Below are 24,374 nucleotides of genomic sequence, written 5' to 3'. Positions count from 1 at the left end.
TTTTACGCTGAGGGGAGCAGTTGCAGGTAGAGTGGGGAACAGAGAAAAATACTTGTTTCCGTCTCGGGCTGGCAGTGAGCTGCAGCTCAATCTGAAGGCCCCTTCAGAGTTGGGGTGCCCACCCCTCTGGGAGCTTGAAGCTCCGGGCCTTCCTCCTCCATTGGCCTACTCGTCGGTGCAGCAAAACTCCCTTTCTCACCCCCCGCCCCAGGGCATCCCCTCCCACCCCTGGGGCCCCCAGGACGTCCGTTTCCAACGGTCCTGGGATTTTTCCAGGCAGAATGCCGCAGTACCACGTGTGGCCACTGCAGCGCTGTGACTGGATGGTGGGAGCGCTGTTGGACAATGTGATTGGCTGACCAGGTCCTACTGGCAGGATTTCCTTCTAAGGGTGGAGGAAAGTCTCGCCCACTGCCAACCAACACTCAACCAACACTCAAGTGAGCATCAAGTGGCACTAGGCTTCCAAGAGTCAAAGGTAGTGCATTACGTGCTGACTCTTGGGATGGTGAGAGCCGATCGCTCGCCATCCTTACAATTCTACCCCACAAAACAATGGTAGTTAGAGGAATGCATTAGACAAAACTAGAGTGAATATTCAAGTGGTCATAAAGTCATAGAATTCACAGTGCAGAAGGAGGCGACTAGGGGCTTTTCACAGTAACTTCATTGAAGCCTACTCGTGACAATAAGCGCTTTTCATTTCTTTTCATTTCATTTCATTCGGCCTTGGAAACAGCACCCTACTTAAGCCCACGCCTCCACCCTATCCCCGTAACCCAGTAACCCCACTTAACCTTTTCTGGACACTAAGGGCAATTTATCATGGCCAATCCACCTAGCTTGTACATCTTTAGACTGTGGGAGGAAACCGGGAGCACCCGGAGGAAATCCATGCAGACACGGGGAGAACTGTTGCTTCACAACGCCAGGGTCCCAGGTTCGATTCCCGCTTGGGTCACCATCTGTGCGGAGTCTGCACGTTCTCCCCGTGTCTGCGTGGGTTTCCTCCGGGTGCTCTGTTTCCTCCCACAAGTCCCGGAAGACGTGCTTGTTAGGTAATTTGGACATTCTGAGTTCTCCCTCTGTGTAGCCGAACAGGCGCCAGAATGTGGCGACTAGGGGCTTTTCACAGTAACTTCATTGCAGTGTTAATGTAAGCCTATTTGTGACAATAAAGATTATTATTAGATGTATTGCTTAAAATTCCATATACAAACCACAAGACAAATGAAGAAGTGCTTGAAATAGCAAGAGCAAAAAGAACGCTAAATAGTGACATCCGCAAAATAAAATGTCAGTATTACTGCCGTGAGATCAGAGCTGAAAAGCTACAGAGAATTCATCCAGAGGGTAAAGTGAAAGATAACAGAATGAGGGGTTGACCTAAGCGTAGTTGGATGACGGACGTCACAAAGTAGTTGCAGACAAGGCACTGTGGGAGTGTGAGGATGGTGTAAGACTGATCAGCGTGACATATCACAGCAGATCCTCTGGCAGGAGTAGCTACAAAAAGTGGCAACAATGCTCTATAATTGCTAGAGGGATGGAGTTTAAGACTAGGGAGGTTATGCTGCAATTGTATAAGGTGATAGTGAGGCCACACCTGGAGTATTGTGTTCAGTTTTGGTCTCCTTACCTGAGAAAGGGCGTACTGGCACTGGAGGGCGTGCAGAGGAGATTCACTAGGTTAATCCCTAGAGCTGAAGGGGTTGGATTACGAGGAGAGGTTGAGTAGACTGGGACTGTACTCGTTAGAATTTAGAAGAATGAGGGGGGATCTTATAGAAACATATAAAATTATGAAGGGGATAGATAGGATAGATGCGGGCAGCTTGTTTCCACTGGCGGGTGAAAGCAGAACTAGGGGGCATAGCCTCAAAATAAGGGGAAGTAGATTTAGGACTGAGTTTAGGAGGAACTTCTTCACCCAAAGGGTTGTGAATCTATGGAATTCCTTGCCCAGTGAAGCAGTAGAGGCTCCTTCATTAAATGTTTTTAAGATAAAGATAGATCGTTTTTTGAAGAACAAAGGGATTAAGGGTTATGGTGTTCAGGCCGGAAAGTGGAGCTGAGTCCACAAAAGATCAGCCATGATCTCATTGAATGGCGGAGCAGGCTCGAGGGGCCAGATGGCCTACTCCTGCTCCTAGTTCTTATGTTCTTATAATTGTTTCTTTTCCTACTTTCTCTTTGCATCTGCCCCTTTCTCCTGTAGCTTGGACTTATATGTTCCTGTATTTGCCACGGGTGTATCTTGCATATTTTTGGGATTCATTTTGCCCAGTTAACGCTCAAGTGACACTTTTTCGCCACTGGAAAATTGGTTTGGGAAAATTCATTGAAACATCTATTATTCTAGTCCTGAGTCATGTCAATTTTGTTACACACGCGTTGATGAAAATAGTGCCATTCACCCTATGCAACTTGCAAGTGTTTCCATTTGTCTTATATCAGCTTTGATTCAGTTGAACACTTTGAATGACATATATCTTCATTAAATTAGAGCTGCCAAGCCTAAGGGACACAAAAGTGTGACATATTTGGGCACGCCAACACATTTTTATTTGGGGAAGGAATCATTAGAAGCCATTTGCTTTTCATTAGGAGAGGGTATTTTGTTGAAATGTTCATTCGCACATAAAATGAGCTCAACACATAAAATTGTCGCCATAAGGCACACACACAACACTGACCGGGTTGAATGAATTTTGCAGATTTAAATTTTAGCTCATTTAAATTTTAGCTCATCCACCCACACTGAAATGAAACCGAAGTGGAAAGGTCACAGGATCACATACACGTGGTAAAGCGAAAGGTTGCTCGGCATTTACACTTTGCCTGAAGATAAACTATGGGCTTATTTGTCTAATGTCAACTGTGTCATCGATGCACTCACAAAGCCTTTTGGGGAGCATTAAATGGGACACAAACGTGTATGCATGACTTTGTGTGCACAAAATTGACATTTTGGTTTTGTGAGTAGGTAAAATATGCAAATCGAGCAAACGTATTCACTTTTAATGGATCTCGCTGATGAGGCTGCTTTCTAAATTGACCTTTTTGATGACAAGTGAAGCAACCCATCCACCAGAAAAATGCTGACATTTCTCATGGCAATGGGCTTCTTTTATGGAATGGTTAACATTTTAATGGTGATGGGATGTTGAGAAAGCAGCTTAACCGGGACATACCAAAACTGGTGACAGTCTGATTAAGTCCACGGTGATGGTTACAGTAAATGTGTTTGGACAATATAATTTATATCAAGACGACACCATTAGAAGCTGCCCAAAAAACACTTTAGAATGAAAGTAATAGTCGCTATCTTTGTTATTCCTCGCTGCATTCCTCAAACATTTGGTTGAACCCCTTTCTCCCCTCATCAAAAGCACTGTTGAGAATATTTGCCATTTTTATTTTTTTATTTGTCATTATTATTTTAGAACTATGCAATGTACGGTTATTATGTTTTAGTAGTTGCAACAGGGTGATTTTGCAGCTCCATAAACTATTTATTTTCACCGCATATATTAGAACAGTACAGCACAGAACAGGCCCTTCGGCCCTCGATGTTGTGCCGAGCCATGATCACCCTACTCAAACCCACGTAGCCACCCTATACCCGTAACCCAACAACCCCCCCTTAACCTTACTTTTTAGGACACTACGGGCAATTTAGCATGGCCAATCCACCTAACCCGCACATCTTTGGACTGTGGGAGGAAACCGGAGCACCCGGAGGAAACCCACGCACACACGGGGAGGACGTGCAGACTCCGCACAGACAGTGACTTTTTGTCAAGTGGCTATTCTTTATGCATGAATCTTAACTGGCCGTGTTGCTTGGCTGTTGTCCTCATGGGAACATTACAGCTGAGTCCCGTCCTGTCCTCCCTAATTTCCACACATGTTACTTCCACGAGAAATATGTGGCTCGTGATCAGGACCAGAGTTTCAGCCAATTAATTCCCCCGTCTACCACACACTCCCTTTCCCCACCCAACCCAGTGCACCTATCATGACAAAGGTCAGCACCAAACTGGGATTAAACTTGGAACATTCCCAAAATGTATATGCCTCAAACTGTAAATTTGCCTTTAATGTAAATCAAAAGAGCCTTTGGGCACTTTTGAAGCCAAACTATTTTTCAGCATAATTAAAAACTCTTGTCCATTCAGAAAGTTACTTCTTCACGTTGCCCTGGTTCAGATGAGCAAACAAACTCTCAATGCGCTCAAAGGTTTTTAAGATTGAATAATGTGTGGTTACAAAAATGGGTTTGCTACAGTCTCACAAATATAAAAACTATCCCAGTATCCACAGCTTTGACAAGACTAATCCCCTGAAATGTCTCAGAGGTGGAAGAGGTTAAATACATTTTGGCCAGTCATTTAATCAAAGGAAACAGAGCATTACTTCTGAAAACCACGCTCCTATTCCTTCTATTTCAATAAATGGTTTATATTTCCTGATGTACAGGAAATTGGGTAGTTGATCAAGGCGTTTACATTGTTAAAAGGATGCAATGGGATAGAACAAGGAACTCTTTCCTCCAGTGGCGGAATATGGGATTAGGCAACATAAAATTAAATCTGGACCAGTTGGGAGGAAATTGAGTATTCACTTATTCATGCAAAGGTCACAGGAACCTAGGTCCCTGTCCCTCGATGGCCTGTTGTTATTGGAGCTTTCAAATTTGAAATCAATAGATTTTACTTATTTAAATAATTTATTTTATGTTATAACCTATACGAGAGGCACGGGACTGGGCCAATTAGGCTCCCTGTCACTCGCGAGGAATATGAGGTACCCCGTTGAGGGGGGGGAGGTCTCTCATTAGCGGGGATCAAACGTGGACAAAAAAATGGTGGCCCGGGTGTGCCTTTGGGGAGTGGTGGTGTACAGAGTTTAGTTCGACATTCAATAAACCTTTGTTTCCTTTACACTCCCGTGTGGTCGCTTCCTTGGATCCAACACGTTATGTTAATTTCAATCGTTTTTTTAAGTGAACATGTAACTTCATCCATCAAATATGTTTATCCTTTTCATATTACAAATGGTTGACTTGTCACTGATAAGTTTATATATGTGAATATGTGAGATGGCAGTTGAATTGGTTTGGGGGTACAATTGGAAGTTGGGTCAAGGTACCTTGCACTTTGGTTAAACGACCTAACAGGACCTCTATATTCCAGCCTGTTAAAGTGGGCTTTGTCCAATCTACTCTGTCCAGCCCCCTTATGATTTTGAACATCTCTATCAAATCTCCTCTTAGCCTTCTTCTCCCCAGTCCCATTCTCTGCAAACTATCCTCATAACTGAAGTTTCTCATCCCGGGAACCATTCTTGTAAACCTCCTCTGCACCCTCTCCAGTGGCGATGTTTGCGGATAGCTGCATAATGTTCAGTACCATTCACAACTCCTCAGATAATGAAGCAGTCCATGTCCAAATGCAGCGAGTCCTGGACATGGGCTGACAAGTGCCAGGCAATGACCATCTCCTACAAAAGAGGATCTAACCATCGCCCCTTGACATTCAATGGCATTACCACTGCTGAATCCTCCACAATCAACATCCTGGTGGTTACCACTGATCAGAAACTGAACTGGACTAGCCATATTTTTTTTAAATAAATGTTTTATTGGGGTATTTTTGGTATTGTAACAACAAAATAAACAATGTACATGAAACGAGAAACATAGTGCAAAAGCCGTCTCCCTTCCTTACAGGTCCCACCCTTATTAACCCCCTACTCTGAGCTAAACTAACCCCCGCAACCCCCCCCCCCCCCCCCAACCTCTGCTGACGATTAGTTGTCTGCAAAGAAGTCGATGAACGGTTGCCACCTCCGGGTGAACCCTAACAGTGATGCTCTCAAGGCGAACTTGATTTTCTCCAAACAGAGAAAGCTAGCCATGTCCGATAGCCAGGTCTCCGACTTCGGGGGCTTTGAGTCCCTCAAAGCTAATAGTATCCGTCTCCGGACTACCAGGGAAGCAAAGGCCAGAACGTCTGCCTCTTTCTCCTCCTGGATCCTGGATCTTCCAACACCCCGAAAATCGCCACCTCTGGACTCAGCGCCACCCTTGTTTTTAACACCGTGGACATGACGTCTGCAAACCCCTGCCAAAATCCCCTAAGCTTCGGACATACCCAAAACATGTGGACATGGTTCGCTGGCCCTCCCACACACCTTGCACACCTGCCTTCCGCCCCAAAGAACCTGCTCATCCAGGCCACTGTCTGTGAGCCCGATGAACGACCTTGAATTGTATCAGGCTGAGCCTGGCACATGTTGCGGACACGTTGACTCTACTCAATGCGTCCGCCCAGAGACCATCCTCTATCTCTCCTCCCAGCTCCTCCTCCCACTTACGCTTCAGCTCCTCGGTCTGCGTCTCCTCTGATCCCATATGTTCTTTATAAATGTCAGAGACCCTCCCTTCTCCTACCCACCTCTGGAAACTACCCTGAATCCCCCTTAGCGGTAGGAGCGGGAAGGTTGACACCTGTAGGAAGTTCCGCACCTGCAGATACCTGAATTTGTTTCCCCTCGACAACCCAAACTTTTCCTCCAGCGCCCTCATACTCGGAAAGCTCCCCTCTATGAACATGTCCCCCATCCTCTCAATCCCCGCTCTCCGGAACCCCCCATCCATAATTTCCTGGGGAAACCGGTGATTATTACAGATTGGAGACCAGACCGATGCTCCCTCTGCTCCCACATGTCTCCTCCATTGCCCCCAGACACTCAGGGCTGCCACCACCACGGGGGTGATGGAGTACCGTGCCGGCGGGAATGGCAGAGGCACAGTTACCAACGCCCCCAGACTGGTGCCCTTGCATGAAGCCGCCTCCATTCCCTCCCATGCCGACCCCTCCCCCCACCACCCACTTCCTGATCATGGCTATATTCGCCGCCCAGTAATAGTTACTAGACTAGCCATATTAATAATGTGGCTACCAGGGCAGGTCAAAGGCTAGGAATCCTACAATAAGTAACTCACCTCCTGACCCCCCAAAGCCTGTCCACCATCTACAAGGCACAAGTCAGGAGTGTGATGGAACACTCTCCACTTGCCTGGATGAGTGCAGCTCCAACAACACTCAAGAAACTCGACAACATCCAGGACAAAGCAGCCCCGCTTGATTGCTCCCCTTCCACAAACGTTCAAACTCTCCATCACCGACACACAGTGGCAGCCGTGTGTACCATCTACAAGATGCACTGCAGCAACTTGCCAAATTTCCTGAGGCAGCACCTTCCAAACCCACGACCTCTACCATCTAGAAGGACAAGAGCAGCAGATACCCGGCAACCCCTCCACCTGGAGGTTCCCCTCCAAGTCACTCACCATCCTGACTTGGTGATATATCGGCCGTTCCTTCACTGTCGCTGGGGCAAAATCCTGGAAGCCCCTCCCTAACAGCACTGTGGATGTACCTACACCTCAGGGACTGCGGCGGTTCAAGAAGGCAGCTCACCACCACCTTCTCAAGGGGCAATTAGGGACGGGCAATAAACGCTGGCCACATCCTGTAAGCAAATTTTTAAAAAGCGAACAGGTTGAATGTCAACCTGCAAAATCCTTCCAAACACATCATTGGCAGACGGTAAGAGCAGGAGAGACTCCTGGTCAGCCAGGCTTGATGCAGAGTGGCGCCCCTCAAACTATAAGCTCCTGGTGAAAGAGACCTCGCTCTGGAAACAGACAAAATTCTGGCCCAGGGCATCACTAGGTGCAGGAAGTAAATTGGAATAATATAGCATGCTCTAAGAGGAAGAACCAACATTTATCAAAACCAACCTTGTTTATCAAAGACTTGCTAAAAGTACAATTGATAAATATTTTTAAACCTCTCTAAAATATCTTTATTTTTTAATGACATAAAATCGGAGGAAATGGAAAATAATTACAGCAATAACGGAATAATATTACAGGAGGTGAGCAACATCAACATGTTGAAGAAACCAATGTGATGGGTGCCTACTGTCACGCAGCAAGACCCCACAGTAGGCATCAGTTGCAGATTCCTGGCAGCCTTTGTTATTAATGTGGGCATTGTAAATGTCACCCAGCCAAATCATATTGCATATTTTCAACTGTTGGTCACAAATCACTGGCTTAATGACACTTTTCTTATTGAAGAAGGTTGTGCAGTAGTTGTCATTTCTTGGCACTTGTATGTGATACATGAGTCAAATCCTATTACTCTTGGCTTCCTGCTGAGCAGTGTCAATTACATTCAGATGCCACTGGCTTTGCCAGGTGCAGACATTTCATATATTATTGGTGCAGCATTGTGAACAGCATTGTGAAGAGGTCTGGATAAATTTGGCTTGGAAATTTTGACAATAAATAAAAAGGAAGGACTTTTTGCAGGCTGTGTCCATAAGTAGTTCATCACTTGCACAAAGGAAATCTTAGGCCTTAATGCCGAATGCTATGACTGTGTTTCTCTACCATATATTATCGAAAACACTGCAAAACATATGGTGCACACATGTGTGGGCAAGTTAGAGTATCAATGTGCTGTACCCGGGAACAATTTGATGTTTGGAACTTATTTCACGATGACTTCTGAGTTCATTCTGTCATTACTGGGGGAGGCGCTGGACAGAAATCAAATACATCCACACAGGGAGACAGAGAAAATTAGAAGCGAAGTCAGCTCGTCGGCCATTGCCTACCATTTCCACAGCAATATTGATGGAAGCCTTAGAGCAGGTCAGAATTCAAACCTTCTGATTTTCCCCAAACCTGCTGCCACCCTGGTTGGACTGAACAGTCTGGTTATTGAGTGGGCTGTCTGGAAAATTTAATTAAGAGTCTGATTTTGTCCTTTAAGAAGCAGAATTCTATTTGTTCAAAATTTACATTTCTGATGTTGAAGCATTTGTGATTAAAGCCCTGATTTTAATCCAATGTGCTGAGCAGCAAACAGGCAGGTTTGGCTTTGATGCCTGTTTTATATCCTGATCTATTTGAAGTCATTAAAGTGTAAAATCAGGAGGGGTGTAAAACGGGAATCTCTTCCCATGTCGCCACGTGTATTCGATTAAAGTCGGGCGTATGATTCAGCAATGCAAATCTCAAAATCAAAACATGGGGCGGGATTCTCCCCTACCCAGTGGGGCGGGCCGTACCGGCGCCGAGGAATGGTGTGAACCACTCCCGCGTCGGGCCGCACGGAAGGTGCGGAATCCTCTACACCTTCAGGGGCTAGGCCGGCGCCGGCAGTGTTGGCTACGTGCCAGCCGACGGGAAGGGCCTCCGCCGGCCGGCGTGAGTTGGCGCATGCACGGGAGCGCCAGCGTGTGCAAGCGTCATCCCAGCGCATGCGCAAGGGGGGTTCTTCTCCGCGCCGGCCGTGGAGGAGGTTGACAGCAGCCGGCGCAGAGGGAAAGAGTGTCCCCCACGTCACAGGCCCGCCCGCGGATCGCTGGGCCCCGATCGCAGGCCAGGCCACCGTGGGGCCCCCCCCCATGGGACCAGACCCCCCCCCCCCCCCCGCACCCTCCCGAGGACTCCGCAGGCCGCCCGGAGAGCCAGGTCCAACCGGTACAGACCTAGTTTGATTTACGCCGGCGAGACTGGCCGAAAACGGGTGGCCCCTCGGCCCGTCGCGGGGCGGAGAATCGGCGGGGGTGGGGGGGCGCTTCCGCCGACCGGCGCAGCGTGATTCCCGCCCCCGGCAAAACCCCAGCACCGGAGAATTCGGCAGCCGGCGCCGGGATTCACGCCGCCCCCCCCCCGGTAAGTCTCCGACCCGGCGGGGGATCGGAGAATCCCGCCCATGATCTTTGCTGAATACAAAAGCAAAATACTGCAGGTGCTAGGAATCTGAAATCAAAACAGAAAATGCTGAAAATACTCAGCAGGTCAGGCAGCATCTGTGGAGAGAGACTGAGTTAAGCTTTTGGGTCAATGACCCTTCATCGGTTCTGAGTATTTTCAGCGTTTTCTGTTTTTACTCCATTCTTTCCTAGCTTTTGGATTTGGAAAAAGCTGTCAGCCACAGCAATTTCTCAACCGATTCATACACAGAAGGAGTCAGGAAAACAGGAAGGAGAGAGCACTTTAAACTTTGGATCAATGTATTTCAGATAAATGTTACAGCAATATGTTTTAGGGACACGCAATATGATAATGAATCAGTACAGCCGAAGTAACATTGCTCTTTTGCAACCACATATAATTATACTGCTAACTACCTCAAGAACTCTTGTAGAGATATAGGGCAGAATTTAGCAGATATCCGGAAAAATCTATATCCAGTTGAGAGCGTGTTTAGCTGGGTGTTTCTCGGTGCTATTCAATGGCACTTGCCCATTTTATTGGCCTCGGGAGTTTCTTGCTGCTGAGGCCGCACTTGGAGTCATTTCCTAGGCTCCTCGCAGATCGGGCTGTCATTTATCTGGCTTCCCTGATCTTCCACTCTTCCCCTCCTCCATCTTTCAGCCCCCCCCCCCCACCCCATTTTCGACCCACCCTCCTCCCGAACCTCAGGTAGGTAGACCCCCCCCCCGGTAGCATTGTGGATAGCACAATTGCTTCACAGCTCCAGGGTCCCAGGTTCGATTCCCGGCTTGGGTCACTGTCTGTGCGGAGTCTGCACGTCCTCCCCGTGTGTGCGTGGGTTTCCTCCGGGTGCTCCGGTTTCCTCCCACAGTCCAAAGATGTGCAGGTTAGGTGGATTGGCCATGATAAATTGCCCTTAGCGTCCAAAATTGCCCTTAGTGTTGGGTGGGGTTATTGGGTTATTGGGATAGGGTGGAGGTGTTGACCTTGGGTGCTCTTTCCAAGAGCCGGTGCAGACTCGATGGGCCAAATGGCCTCCTTCTGCACTGTAAATTCTATGAAATTCTATGAAACACCCGGGGCTGGTTTAGCTCACCAGGCTAAATCGCTGGCTTTTAAAGCAGACCAAGCAGGCCAGCAGCACGGTTCAATTCCCGTACCAGCCTCCCCGGACAGGCGCCGGAATGTGGCGACTAGGGGCTTTTCACAGTAACTTCATTGAAGCCTACTCGTGACAATAAGCGATTTTATTTTATTTATTTAGTTATCGCTCACCCTCCATCCGGTAAGACTGGGCTCGATCCCTGGCAGTGTCAACCTGACCCCTGAGCACCCTGGCAGTGCCCAGGTGGTACTGCCAGGGTGCCCGGCTGGCACTGCAAGTGTGCATGGGTGGCACTGCCAGGGTGCCTGGGTGACACTACCAGGGTGCCAGGCTGGCAGTGCCAAGGTGCCTGAGGGAGTGCCAGGGCGCCACCCTGCTCGACCACCCGGGGGTCTCTAATGGCCTGGGAGACCCCCCCCCCCCAGGTGCCATTGCGACTGGTCCACGTTTGTGGAAGCCAGTACTAAACAGTGCCCTGGCTAGGTGTCGCAGGGTCAGACATTAGGTCCCAGGCACTGGGAGAATCCCTCCAACGTATATTTCAGTTAGCCTAATGGATCATTTAAATATGTTCATCTGGAACTCGCCCAGCGAGGGCGCGATGCAGATTGCGACGTCTCACAAGAATCCATTGGGGTGCCTGGGCTCAAGTCCTCCTGTTCTATATCAGAAGTTGATGCCATGCATCATGGGCAGCACGGTAGCATTGTGCACAGCACAATGGCTTCACAGCTCCAGGGTCCCAGGTTCGATTCCCGGCTTGGGTCACTGTCTGTGCGGAGTCTGCACATCCTCCCCGTGTCTGCGTGCGTTTCCTCCGGGTGCTCCGGTTTCCTCCCACAGTCCAAAGATGTGCAGGTTAGGTGGATTGGCCATGATAAATTGCCCTTAGCGTCCAAAATTGCCCTTAGTGTTGGGTGGGGTTACTGGGTTATAGGGATAGGGTGGAGGTGTTGACCTTGGGTAGGGTGCTGATTGGCCATGATAAATTGCCCTTAGTGTCCAAAAAGGTTAAGTTGGGTTACGGGGATAATGTGAAGGCTTGGCCTTAAGTAGGGTGCTCTTTCCAAGGGCCGGTGCAGACTCGATGGGCCAGATGGCCTCCTTCTGCACTGTAAACTCTATGATTGATGTGATGTGATACATGTGCACGGTGGACGGAGGCGTCAGAGCCCTGGATACACAACGCAAGGCATTGGGAAGGCAAAATATAACCGTGAGTTTACAAATCTGGTTAGTTCCATTCGGCTTTCAATTAACTGCTTTGTGCATGCCAAGAATTCAAGCAGATTTTGGAATTCAAACAGGATCATATTTGATTCATTATTTGGCCTTTCAAATACTTCAACTATTTAGGTCTATAAACTGTACCTTGCTGTTACATTCGTACAGTGTCTAGCATACTCCAAGCAATTGGAATTATATATTGAGGGAATGAGAGCTTTTAAAATATTAATTGGACTAACACTGCAGAGTGCATTTTAAGTGATCCTGAACAACCAAATCTTGGGGTAGAAGGTGTTTGTTAGACCGAGACCATGCTAACCACACTTTACCAACTATTGATTGTGATTGTATGGACTCTAATTCTAAACCTGCAACGTTGAAAGTCCTCACTCGGACAGTTCCCAAAACTAAATAAATATAGCCCAATTTTTTAAAGGAAGCAAATAAATGATTCTTTTATACATGTGGATGGTTTGTGCTATGAGAGAATGTTATAGAATCCAATCAGCAGAACCCAGGCTATTGTTTAATGAATAAAAATGTACTACATTCCCTTTGAAATTGTATTACAGTTAATCAGAAAACTCACTATATGTATAATTTATCCAATGTTGTATCAATTAGGCACTTTGCATTGGAAAGCTTAGCTCAGGAATGAATAGGAACACTGATTTTCCAATTTGATTCAGTTTGAGACAGTGTATAGGGAGCAAGATGAAATGGTTTTAACAGACCTTACTGGAGGCTATTACGGCTCATTCAAGACTGGATCTCAGATAAGGAGGCTGGCAATACAGTGGTGGAGGTGCAGTCAGTGTTGGTAGAGAGGGTAGAGCTGGGTGAGCGAAACATGCATGTGGACACTAGCATGTACAGGTGTGGGAAGAAAAGCCACTGTTGGAGAAGCTCTGGCTTCGATCAAATCGGTAAAACTGAGCTCGATGGCAATTTTTTTTTAATTCGAGAAAGGATCAGGTCAAAAGCTGCAGGAAGATCAAGGCCAGATATGCACCTTGGTCACAGTCATAGAGGATGCCATTACGACGAGGTTAGAAGCTGTTTTAGTGCTGGGGCGGTGGCAGACGCCTGATTGGAGAGATCAAAAACAAACTTGCAGGAAGGATAGGCACAACATATTCAGAGGAAATAAATTTTGGAGATAGAGCGGTAATTTGCAAGGATTTGCACTTACTCCTTGCAAGGAGTATTGAGAGTTGTTTTCATAAGGGGAGGAATTTTGAATGTGGAAAGTGAACTTTATAAACCACTTCAGTCAGAATGAGGGCCAGGAAAGGAAGTTGGGTGATGAGACGTTTGGTGGGAGCATGGTGAAGAGAGTGCAAAAGTCAAGAAGTTATGCTAAATCTACATAAAGCACCAGTTCATCGCACCTCGAGTTTTGCGTACAATTCTGGACACTCCACTGCAGGAAGGATGTGAAGATTTTGGAGAGGAATTAGTTGAGATTTAATGGAATGGTTTTAGGGATGAGGGGTTACAATTCCAGAAACTGGAATTGTTCTCCTTACAGCAGAACAGCTAGGAAGAGATTTGATAAATATATTTAAAATCATGAAGGGATAGAGAAAATAAAGAGAAAGTGTTTCAGTTTCTTCCGTTTGGAAGGGTCAAGAACCAAATTGAAGGCGATTGACATAGCCTGAAAATCGGAGAATCCAGGCCCAAGTGTTGACACCAACGCAGAATTCATGGAGTTCTACAACGGCAAAACTGGTGGCGAGCCTGGATCGATTCAGCGACCGTTACAGGGTTAGCACCGGCACCATGTGGCACACAATCGATTCCAATAAAAAAGATGAGAAACGGTGCCGGATTCGCCAGGTCCGTGATCGACACTCGGGAGGCTGACAAGCTGCAGCCGCACACTCACACTGCACTCCCCACACACACTCATCCCAGCCACACACACATTACACTCCCCACACACACTCATCCCAGCCCCACACACACATTACACTCCCCACACACACTCATCCCAGCCGCACACACACATTACACTCCCACACACACTCATCCCAGCCGCACACACACATTACACTCCCCACACACACTCATCCCAGCCGCACACACACATTACACTCCCCACACACACTCATCCCAGCCGCACACACACATTACACTCCCCACACACACTCATCCCAGCCGCACACACACATTACACTCCCCACACACACTCATCCCAGCCGCACACACACATTACACTCCCCACACACACTCATCCCAGCCCCACACACACATTACACTCCCCACACACACTCATCCCAGCCCCACACACACATTACACTCCCCACACACACTCATCCCAGCCGCACACACACATTACACTCCCCACACACACTCATCCCAGCCGCACACACACATTACACTCCCCACACACACTCATCCCAGCCACACACACACATTACACTCCCCACACACACTCATCCCAGCCTCACACACACATTACACTCCCCACACACACATCCCAGCCGCACGCACACATTACACTCCCCACACACACTCATCCCAGCCGCACACACACATTACACTCCCCACACACACACACACATCACAGCCCCACACACACATTACACTCCCCACACACACTCCACACTCATCCCAGCCACACACACATTACAGTCCCCACACACACTCATCCCAGCCCCACACACATTACACTCCCCACACACACTCATCCCAGCCGCACACACACATTACACTCCCCACACACACTCATCCCAGCCACACACACACATTACACTCCCCACACACACTCATCCCAGCCACACACACACATTACACTCCCCACACACACTCATCCCAGCCGCACTCCCCACACACACTCATCCCAGCCCCACACACACATTACACTCCCCACACACACTCATCCCAGCCACACACACACATTACACTCCCCACACACACTCATCCCAGCCACACACACACATTACACTCCCCACACACACTCATCCCAGCCACACACACACATTACACTCCCCACACACACTCATCCCAGCCACACACACACATTACACTCCCCACACACACTCATCCCAGCCGCACACACACATTACACTCCCCACACACACTCATCCCAGCCACACATACACATTACCCTCCCCACACACACTCATCCCAGCCACACACACACATTACACTCCCCACACACACTCATCCCAGCCTCACACACACATTACACTCCCCACACACACTCATCCCAGCCGCACGCACACATTACACTCCCCACACACACTCATCCCAGCTGCACACACACATTACACTCCCCACACACACACATCCCAGCCCCACATACACATTACACTCCCCACACACACTCATCCCAGCCACACACACACATTACACTCCCCACTCACACCCATCCCAGCCGCACACACACATTACACTCCCCACACAAACTCATCCCAGCCGCACACACATTACACTCCCCACACACACTCATCCCAGCCACACACACACACATTACACTCCCCACACACACTCAACCCAGACAACAAGATGGCACTGGTTGTGCTGGAGCGCGCCCATACAGCTGATGGTCGGCTGGGGCCAGAGGGCACCTAGGGGGGGTGGCCTGGGGAGGACACCTATACGACTCGTGGCCTTAGGTTCACAGTGGGCAGTCAGCTGCGTGTGCAGCTGCATGGCTGCCTTGCCTGCTGTGGCAATGACGTTCCATGCCCATCGACCCCAAACCCACAGCCCACCTCCTGGCCACCACCTGCAACTCTCCTGGCCCTGGCAGAAGCCCCCTGCCAGCGGCACAGCTGTCATCAAACTATGGCGTGTTGGACATTTTCCGTATCCCCTCTCTCCCTCAGCAGCCACGATGCTGGTTTCTAGATAAAAGCACAAGTGAACCGCACCATCGGGAACCCATCGGAGGTGGAGCATCGCGGAGGCCCCGGAGAATATCGTGTCGGGCCCGCTGATGACATGCAAAGGGTATTTACTGTACGTGCGTTCCGGACCGCATTGATCATAAAATATAGGAGTAGAATTAGGCCACTCGGCCCTTCGAGTCTGCTCTGCCATTCAATCATGGCTGATATTTTTCTCATCCCCATTCTCCTGGCTTCTCCCCATAACCCCTGGTCCCTTTATTAATCAAGAACCTATCTACCTCTGTCTTAAAGACACTCCGTGATTTGGCCTCCACAGCCTTCTGCGGCAAAGAGTTCCACAGATTCACCACCCTCTGGCTGAAGAAATCCTCATCTCTGTTTTAAAGGATCATCCCTTTAGTCTGAGATTGTGTCCTCTGATTCTAGTTTTTCCTTTTTTAAAAATAATTTAGAGTACCTAATTAATTTTTTCCAATTAAGGGGCAATTTAGCATGGCCAATTCACCTACCCTGCACATCTTTGGGTTGTGGGGGTGAGACCCACGCAGACACAGGGAGAATGTGCAAACTCCACACGTACAGTGACCCAGAGCCGGGATCAAGCCTGGAACCTCGGCGCCGTGAGGCCGCAGGGCTAACCACTGCGCCACCGTGCTGCCCGTTATTAGATATGTTTAATGGCTCCCTATGCCACAGTCCATTGCCTCCGAACCTTACTCAAGCTTCTATTTTCTTGCTCCTTAAGAGGGACAAGGTTCCGACCGAGTGTGGTCCATTCGGCCCATTTCGCTTTTAAACGTGAATGTTAAGCTGCTCGCTATAGTTCTGATGCTCCAGTTGCAGTCTTGCCTTCCAAGTATAATTTCTGAGGACCAAACAGGCTTTGTAAAGGGCCGTCAATTATCAGCTAATATCTGTTGCCTTTTAAATGTGATACTTTCCCTCTCCCCTTTCCCCTGGACGACAAGCCCATTTAGGGGTGTTACCTTTCTGCCTCTCTGGTACAAGGTTTTGTTACTTGGGGATCAAGGTGACCCGCAATTGGGCATCACTTCACAAATTGAATTTTTCAAGTCTGATCAACAATGTCAAAACGGGTCTATCTCAGACCTAAATAGCTACATTGTCTCGAATGATCCCTCCCACTAAATTGGGTTCTATACTCACTAGCGAGGCTTAGAGAGGCCCTTTACAGGGTCAACTCCACGTCCTCATTTGCCTGGTTGAGCCTAATAAGGTGCTACATAGGACGCACTTGACCAAGGCTAGGATGAGAGGGTTTTTTAAGAACGTTGAATATGTACGTGATCAATCTTCGCTTGCCCCCGCTGATCATACACACATGTTCTGGCCCTGACCCAGACTTGTCAGCTTCTGGGCTTCCTTTTTTAGCACCCATGTCTGAGATTCTCCATTTGGACGTACTCCTGTGTCTACAGGTGGCCATATTTGGGGTTTCGGACTCACTGGCACTCTGGAGTAGGGGCAGATGTTATTGCCTTCGCTTCACTGATCGCGCAGAGGTGAATACTGTTGGGTTGGCGGTCTCCCGTTCCACCTCATGCCTCTGGCTGGTTAGGGGATATAATATCTTTTTTGCACTTAGAAAAAAATGAAATTCACCTCAAGGGGTTCAATGGAGAAATTCTACCTTAGTTTATTTCTTTTTTCAAAGATCTAGATGCCGTCAGCTGTCAGGGGTTTTAGGTATAGTGCTTAGGTCAGTTACTTTTTCTTTGTTTGGTTTGTATTATTTGCTTTCTTGTTGGCTATTTGTTAATATGTTAAGCTTTCATAAACATTACAGAGTATATCTTAACCTACAATGGTCCCAGTAACACAAAGTCCCTTTTAAGCACGCAATATGACTGTGGTCAAATAAATGCACTCCGCTCTGAACCTAAATCAGTGTCTGTGGATTTCTCCTCAGAATCTCCCCCCCCCCCCCCCCCCCCCCCCCCCCAAGATGATTGTCACATGAGAGTTTCCAAACTCCACTCCCAAAAGCATGCTTTAAAATCTTCTCAGGTAATGTTGCTTTCCCTTGGCGGTTTGCATTCCGAAATCCAGTCCAAGTTTACAAATGACACTTTCAAACACATCTTCAGCTCTACTTTTAACAGCAAATCCAGTCCAAGATTTCACACCAACCCATTTAGGATTTATTTGTCTTGATTGCTGTGCAAACTGCTCACAATTACTTTAGCATTTGATTCCCAGACGGGATTAAAATGACATTAAACATTTCATCTACCTCTGAAGTCTACTGTCACATTTTAGTTCCTGTAATTGTCCCTTTAACTTATAACACTTTGTTTACTCTTCCTTGAATTCTGCTGAACAATATCTATGTTCTCTTAACTCCAAGTGTCTTGGACACTCTTTCTGTCCCAATTCCCTGGTTATCTGGACAGTAACTTGTGCTTTAGAAAGTTGCCTCTTTGCTGCTCCCATTCTGTCCAGTCTTTCTTCTGGCAGAGTTGAGAGATGTTCACTTCCTGCGATCCTGTCCCCAACTGCTCTCAAGTTACCTCAACTAAAACTCAAAAGCTTTTTACCTTACAAAGACTTCCAGTTGCTAAGCGATGGCCTCACGCTTATACTTTTGCACTGTTGCCCTCTCTAAGCGCAATAGAAACCCAGTTGGAACATAATCAACCCCATACAAACACCTTTGTCCAGCATGAATCTAACTACAAGTTCTACCCTGGAAGGTAAAAATTTCTAATGTTTACCAATACAAGTACAGATCCCTTAAATCTACTTTTATTTTCCTAACAGTTGTCCAACTTTCTTTGAACTCAACAGCAGAAAATAATGTGTGCGGAAATAGTAAGCATTTTGTACCATGAGTACCAAAACTAGGGTGCACGTCCTGTCACAACCTCCAAATCATTCTTGTACATACATAATACGTTTAGTTGCAAGGCTGAGGGAAAGAATACCTGAATTCGACAAAGTTATTTGAAAGGATCATAGAGCTTGTGACAATCAATATTTATCACTTAAGTCTGTGAATATATTTCAGATTGCTAAACAATCCAAATGCGCCATTTGTGAAAAGATTCTGTTTTATCCAGGTAACTGCTTGTCTTGCTGTGTTTCAGCACTAATTGCTCCAGTAAGTTTGGCCTTCTAGATGTGGGGTTTAGTTCTAATGGATGACAACTTTGCAATGTTGACTGTGCAATTAGGAAAGTGTCAAATGGAGGCCCTGTACTTCTCAAGGCCCCAAGAGGAATTCAGAAGGTGGGTTATGGCTGGTCCACTCTAGTTCAGCTTGCTGACATAACCGTGATCCATATGCTTCAGAAGTAACTTATATTACATAAAATGCTTTGGGACACTCCTGACAGACACAAAAAGGTGCTATATCAATGTAATTTTGTTCTTTTTTTCTCCCTTTCTCGTCTTTACTCTGTTATTCTCTTCTCTTTTTTTTTCATAGAATTTACAGTGCAGAAGGAGGCCATTTGGCCCTTCGAGTCTGCACCGGCCCTTTGTTTTTCCTTTTCTTTACATCTGGGTGCAAGATACCTGCCCAGTTCTTTAGGCTAGATAAAGAGTAGAGCATTACACATTTCCCTATAGACTTGATTTTATTCCTGCCTGCTACCTTGATCATTTACCTCCAGTACCCATTTGTCATTGTTGTCATCTCCAATTCAGTTATAACACCATAAAGTGTTGCTGTGTAATGCAAGGGATAACTGCCAACAAAAAATTTGAGGGCTTTTATGGAGCTGTACTATAATCTGACACTTCTGAAATGGTCGACATTTACTATTACAGTTCTTGTGGTGTTGCACATACTGTTCTCTTTTTTTCGAGGTTTAAGGAGTTGACACTCCGGATCATAGCTGCTGTCACCTGTCAGCGAGGAAGCCTCATGAATTAAAAGGAAAGCAGACATTAAAATCTATTGATTAATCTCTTACCTAATGACCATCTATTCATCAATCCTCATTCAATAAACGTCTTGCGTCGCCTGAAATTGACAGAGTTAAGTAAGTGTTGGTGCTCTCGAGAGTTTTGGAAGCAGATTTTTCCCAAATTCCTTCAGTTCAGGAACTGTCCCACTAGATTGGGAATTGGCAAACGTTGCACCACTTCTCAAGAAAGGAAGGAGAGAGAAAACAATGAAATACAGGCCAGTTAACATAACATCAATTGATGGGAAAATGCTGGAATCTATTATTGAGTGGGGGCAGTGAAGCAGTAGTAATGTCACTGGGCGAGTAATCCAGAAGCTCAGGCTGATGCTCTAGGGATCCGAGTTCAAATTTCAATTCAGTTCATAAATCTGAAATGAAAACGTTTGCCTTGGAAAGACTGACCTAGAAACTATTGTTGACTATCATCAAAATTCATCTGATTCACTAAGGTCCTTGAGGAAAGGAAATTTGTTTCCTTACCTGGCGTGGCCTACATGTACCTCCCGACCCACAACAATTTGGTTAACTCTTAAATACCCTCTGAAATGGTAGCTGTCATAATATACACATCAGTATATGATGGTGCATAGACACACACTGACTGACTCACTGCAAGGCCAATCAACACACACAACACAGCAGCCAATCACCAGATAGGAACGGCCACTATAAAGCCAGAGGGCACTAGTTTTCCCGCTCATTCGGGATGCAGCCTCTGAGACAGACAGAGCCCGCAGTCAGTAGCACAAACATCCACCATGTGGTAGCAGTATAGGCTGGTCAGGTTAGCCATAGGTCTTCAGTCAATCTAACATAGTGTCGACCCAGAGTGCAAGTATGTTTAACAGCTCATAGTTAAATAAAATAGAGTTGTACTTCTACAAGTGTTGGTAGCCTGTCTCTCTCACTGCTCTGGTAAACGCAGTCATCACAGACCCAGAATACCCAACACATCAGTAGCAAGCCACTCAATTGTGTCATACCATTCAAAGGTATACAAAAAGGAATGAAAATTGATGGCTCACCTGACATTGACAAAGGCACAGGAAATGACAATGGCAAACCCAGCCGTGTCGATGTTGTAAAGCCCTCCTTACTAACATCTGGGGATTTGGAGAGCTGTCCCATAAACTAGTCAAGCAACAGTCTGATATAGTCATACTCATGGAATTAGACCTTACAGATAATGGGCGAGATTCTCCGGAAATATTTCCAAGTGTGGTAGCGAGTGGGAATTGCCCCGTGTTTCCTGGCGCTCGGCCCAATGAAACCGGCAACGCAATTTAACGTTAACTGGTCTGCTGAACAAAGCCTCACGGGCTTCTCGCCGCAAATATCGCCTCACCAGCTGATTCAACAGGACCGCGCTCACCATCCCTCTCGCTAACAAGGTCGAGCAGCCAACTGCATTTGCTCAGCCAACCCCAGCCAGTTTGCAATAATGGTGCCGAGGAGACCGACCCCAAGATTCGGGAATGCTGACCTGGGGAGGCTCCTGGACGCGGTGGAGGCCAGGAAGGATGTCCTGTTCCCCCGGAGGGTCAGTCACAAGGCAGCCAGTGCTGACTGGGATGACGTGGCGGCAGCCGTTAGCTCCAGCAGCATGGCCAAGTGGACTGGCCAGCAGTGCAGGAAGAAGGTCAATGACCTACACAGGGCAACACAAGTGAGTAGACACTAACGCCCCCCCCCCCCCCACCCACCCGCCAAGGGAACATCCACCTCCCTAACTCTCCCAAGTGACACCCAGCCCTCCTTCCCATCCTTCCCCCCCCCCCCAACCCCACCTTCACACCCCCTCTCCCACATGCATGTGGCTAGCTATGCCTCCTCCTCAAGAATGCCTTCTCCACTGTGCTACTGGGGGCAGCACGGTAGCACAGTGGTTAGCACAGTTGCTTCACAGCTCCAGGGTCCCAGGTCCGATTCCCAGCTTGGGTCACTGTCTGTGCGGAGTCTGCACGTTCTCCCCGTGTTTGCGTGGGTTTCCTCCGGGTCCTCCAGCTTCCACCCACAGTCCAAAGATGTGCAGGTTAGGGGGATTGACCATGCCAAATTGCCCTTTGTGTCCAAAAGGGTAAGTGGGGTTACTGGGTTACGGGGATAGGATGGAGGTGTGGGGCTTAAGTGGGGTGCTCTTTCCAAGGGTCGGTGCAGACTCGATGGGCCGAATGGCCTCCTTCTGCACTGTACATTCTATGGTTGAAAAGTTCATCTGAACAGCTCTCCCACAATCGGCAGGAGAGGGCCCAGACTGGCGGTAGGGTGCCGGACATAAGAATCCTCACCTCCTTTGAGGAGCGTGTCCTGGAGGTGACTGGTGTGGCCGAGGACAGATCGGTCCACGCGGAGGCTGGCGGAGGCTGGCAGAGGTGAGGAACCACCGAGCTCCACCTCGGTGACCTGTCAAACGTGAGTTGTTATTGCCTTACTGACTGACCCATCCCTCCCACTGACCACATGTCCATTCCCCCGCAGGTCCTCCAGCCGGCGTTAGGTGGGGGGGGATCCATTTGGCATGTGTCAAGTGCTCATGATTGCCAACTCTCTATTAGCGATAGCCTTCATCCGAGCAGCCAGACGCCTCAGCAGTCGGTGGGGGTTATGGGTGATTGGTGGGCAGATGGGCAGGGACAAGGGTTATCCCCAAAATGGGGGTGGCATCCAGTTGTTGATATGGCGGTGCTGTGAGCAATTGCCCCCCCCCCCGGTTGCCCCCCCAGTGCCTCCCCTCACCCTCCCATGGTGGCCCACCCCCAGCCGAGGGTCCCCTACCCCCTGCGCGCACTGAGGTGGCAATCCCAGCGCGGCAATATGGAAAATTGCCCAGGTGTGGCCCATTCACGAAAAGCAGGACAAATCCAACCCAACCCTATCAGTCTACTCTTCATCATCAGCAAAGTGATGGAAGGAGACATCAACAGTGCGACCAAGCAGCACTTACTCAACAATAACCAGCTCACGAATGCTCAGTTTGGGTTCTGCCAGGGCAACCCAGCTCCTGAGCTCATTGCAGCTTTGGTCTAAACATGAACAAAATAACTGAACTTAAGAGATGAGGTGAGAGTGACTACCCTTGATATCAAGGCAGCATTTGACCGAGTGTGGCATCAAGGAGCCCTAGCTAAACTGGAGTCAATGGGAATCAAGGGGGAAACTCCCTGCTGGTTGGCGTCATACCCGGCACAAACGAAGATGGTTGTGTGGTTGGAAGTCAATCATCTCAGTCATGGGACATCACTGCAGGAGTTCCTCAGGGTAGTGTCCTCGGCCCAGCCATCTTCAGCTGTTTCATCAATAACCTTCCCTCCATCATAAGGTCAGAAATGGGGATGATTGATGATGACTGCACAATGTTCAGCATCAACACAAGTGCCAGTCAATGACCATCTCCAAGAAGAGAAAATCCAAACATTCAATGGTATTACCATTATCCCCATCTATCAACTTCCTAGGGATTACCATCGACCAGAAACTGAACTGGACTAGCCATATAAATACTATGGTTACAAGAGAAGGTTACTCCTCAAAGCCTCTCCACCGTTTGCAAGGCACAAGTCAGGGGTATGATGGAATACTCCCCATGAGCCCGGATGAGTGCAGCTCCAGCAACACTCAAGAAGCTCAACATCATCCCAGGCCAGATGTTCCGACTAGGCTTGCGAAATCCTACCAACTGTCCTGGCTTGAGACAATTCACACCTCTTTAACCTGGGGTTACCCCTCTCTCTGGATCTGTAAAGACTTAATTACCTACAAATGCTCGCAGTCTAAGCATTGTCTGGCATCTTTGAATTTGTCTATATATATGTTTCTGGAACATACCTCTTCATTCACCCGAGGAAGGAGCAGTGCTCCGAAAGCTAGTGTTTGGTGTTGTAAGACTTCTTACTGCGCTCACCCCAGTCCAACGGCGGCATCTCCACATCTTGGAATTTACAAGCTAGAGGATGATCAATGTTAGTTACAAACTTCATTGCTTGATTTTCTAATAGTACGGCATTTTGTATTGTGTTTCATTTCAATTCAGTTGGAAAGGGAAAGATGCAACACAGGCCATTTGTCAATCTCCACATGCCGTTCCTACTAAGCTTGCTAGTAACATTGTGTTGTTTTGGGCAGGAAATTATGATTCCGCCAAGTCTGACAGATTCAAAAGCAGCTTCTTCCCCGCTATTACCAGACTCCTAAACGACCCTCTTATGGACTGATGTACTTATGGACTGAGATCTCTTCACACATCTTTACCCGATGCCTGTATCTATGTACTTACATTGTATATTTTACGTTTGTCCTATTATGTATTTTCTTTTCCTGCACGGATTGATCTGTGGTGTATACTTTTCATTGTATCTCGTTACACATGACAATAACTAGGGGGCCTCACGGTAGCATGGTGGTTAGCATCAATGCTTCACAGCTCCAGGGTCCCAGGT

This window comes from Scyliorhinus canicula, chromosome 28 (genome assembly GCF_902713615.1).
Source record: "Scyliorhinus canicula chromosome 28, sScyCan1.1, whole genome shotgun sequence".
In the NCBI taxonomy this organism is placed as follows: Eukaryota; Metazoa; Chordata; class Chondrichthyes; order Carcharhiniformes; family Scyliorhinidae; genus Scyliorhinus; species Scyliorhinus canicula.
This window is presented reverse-complemented; position numbering follows the sequence as displayed.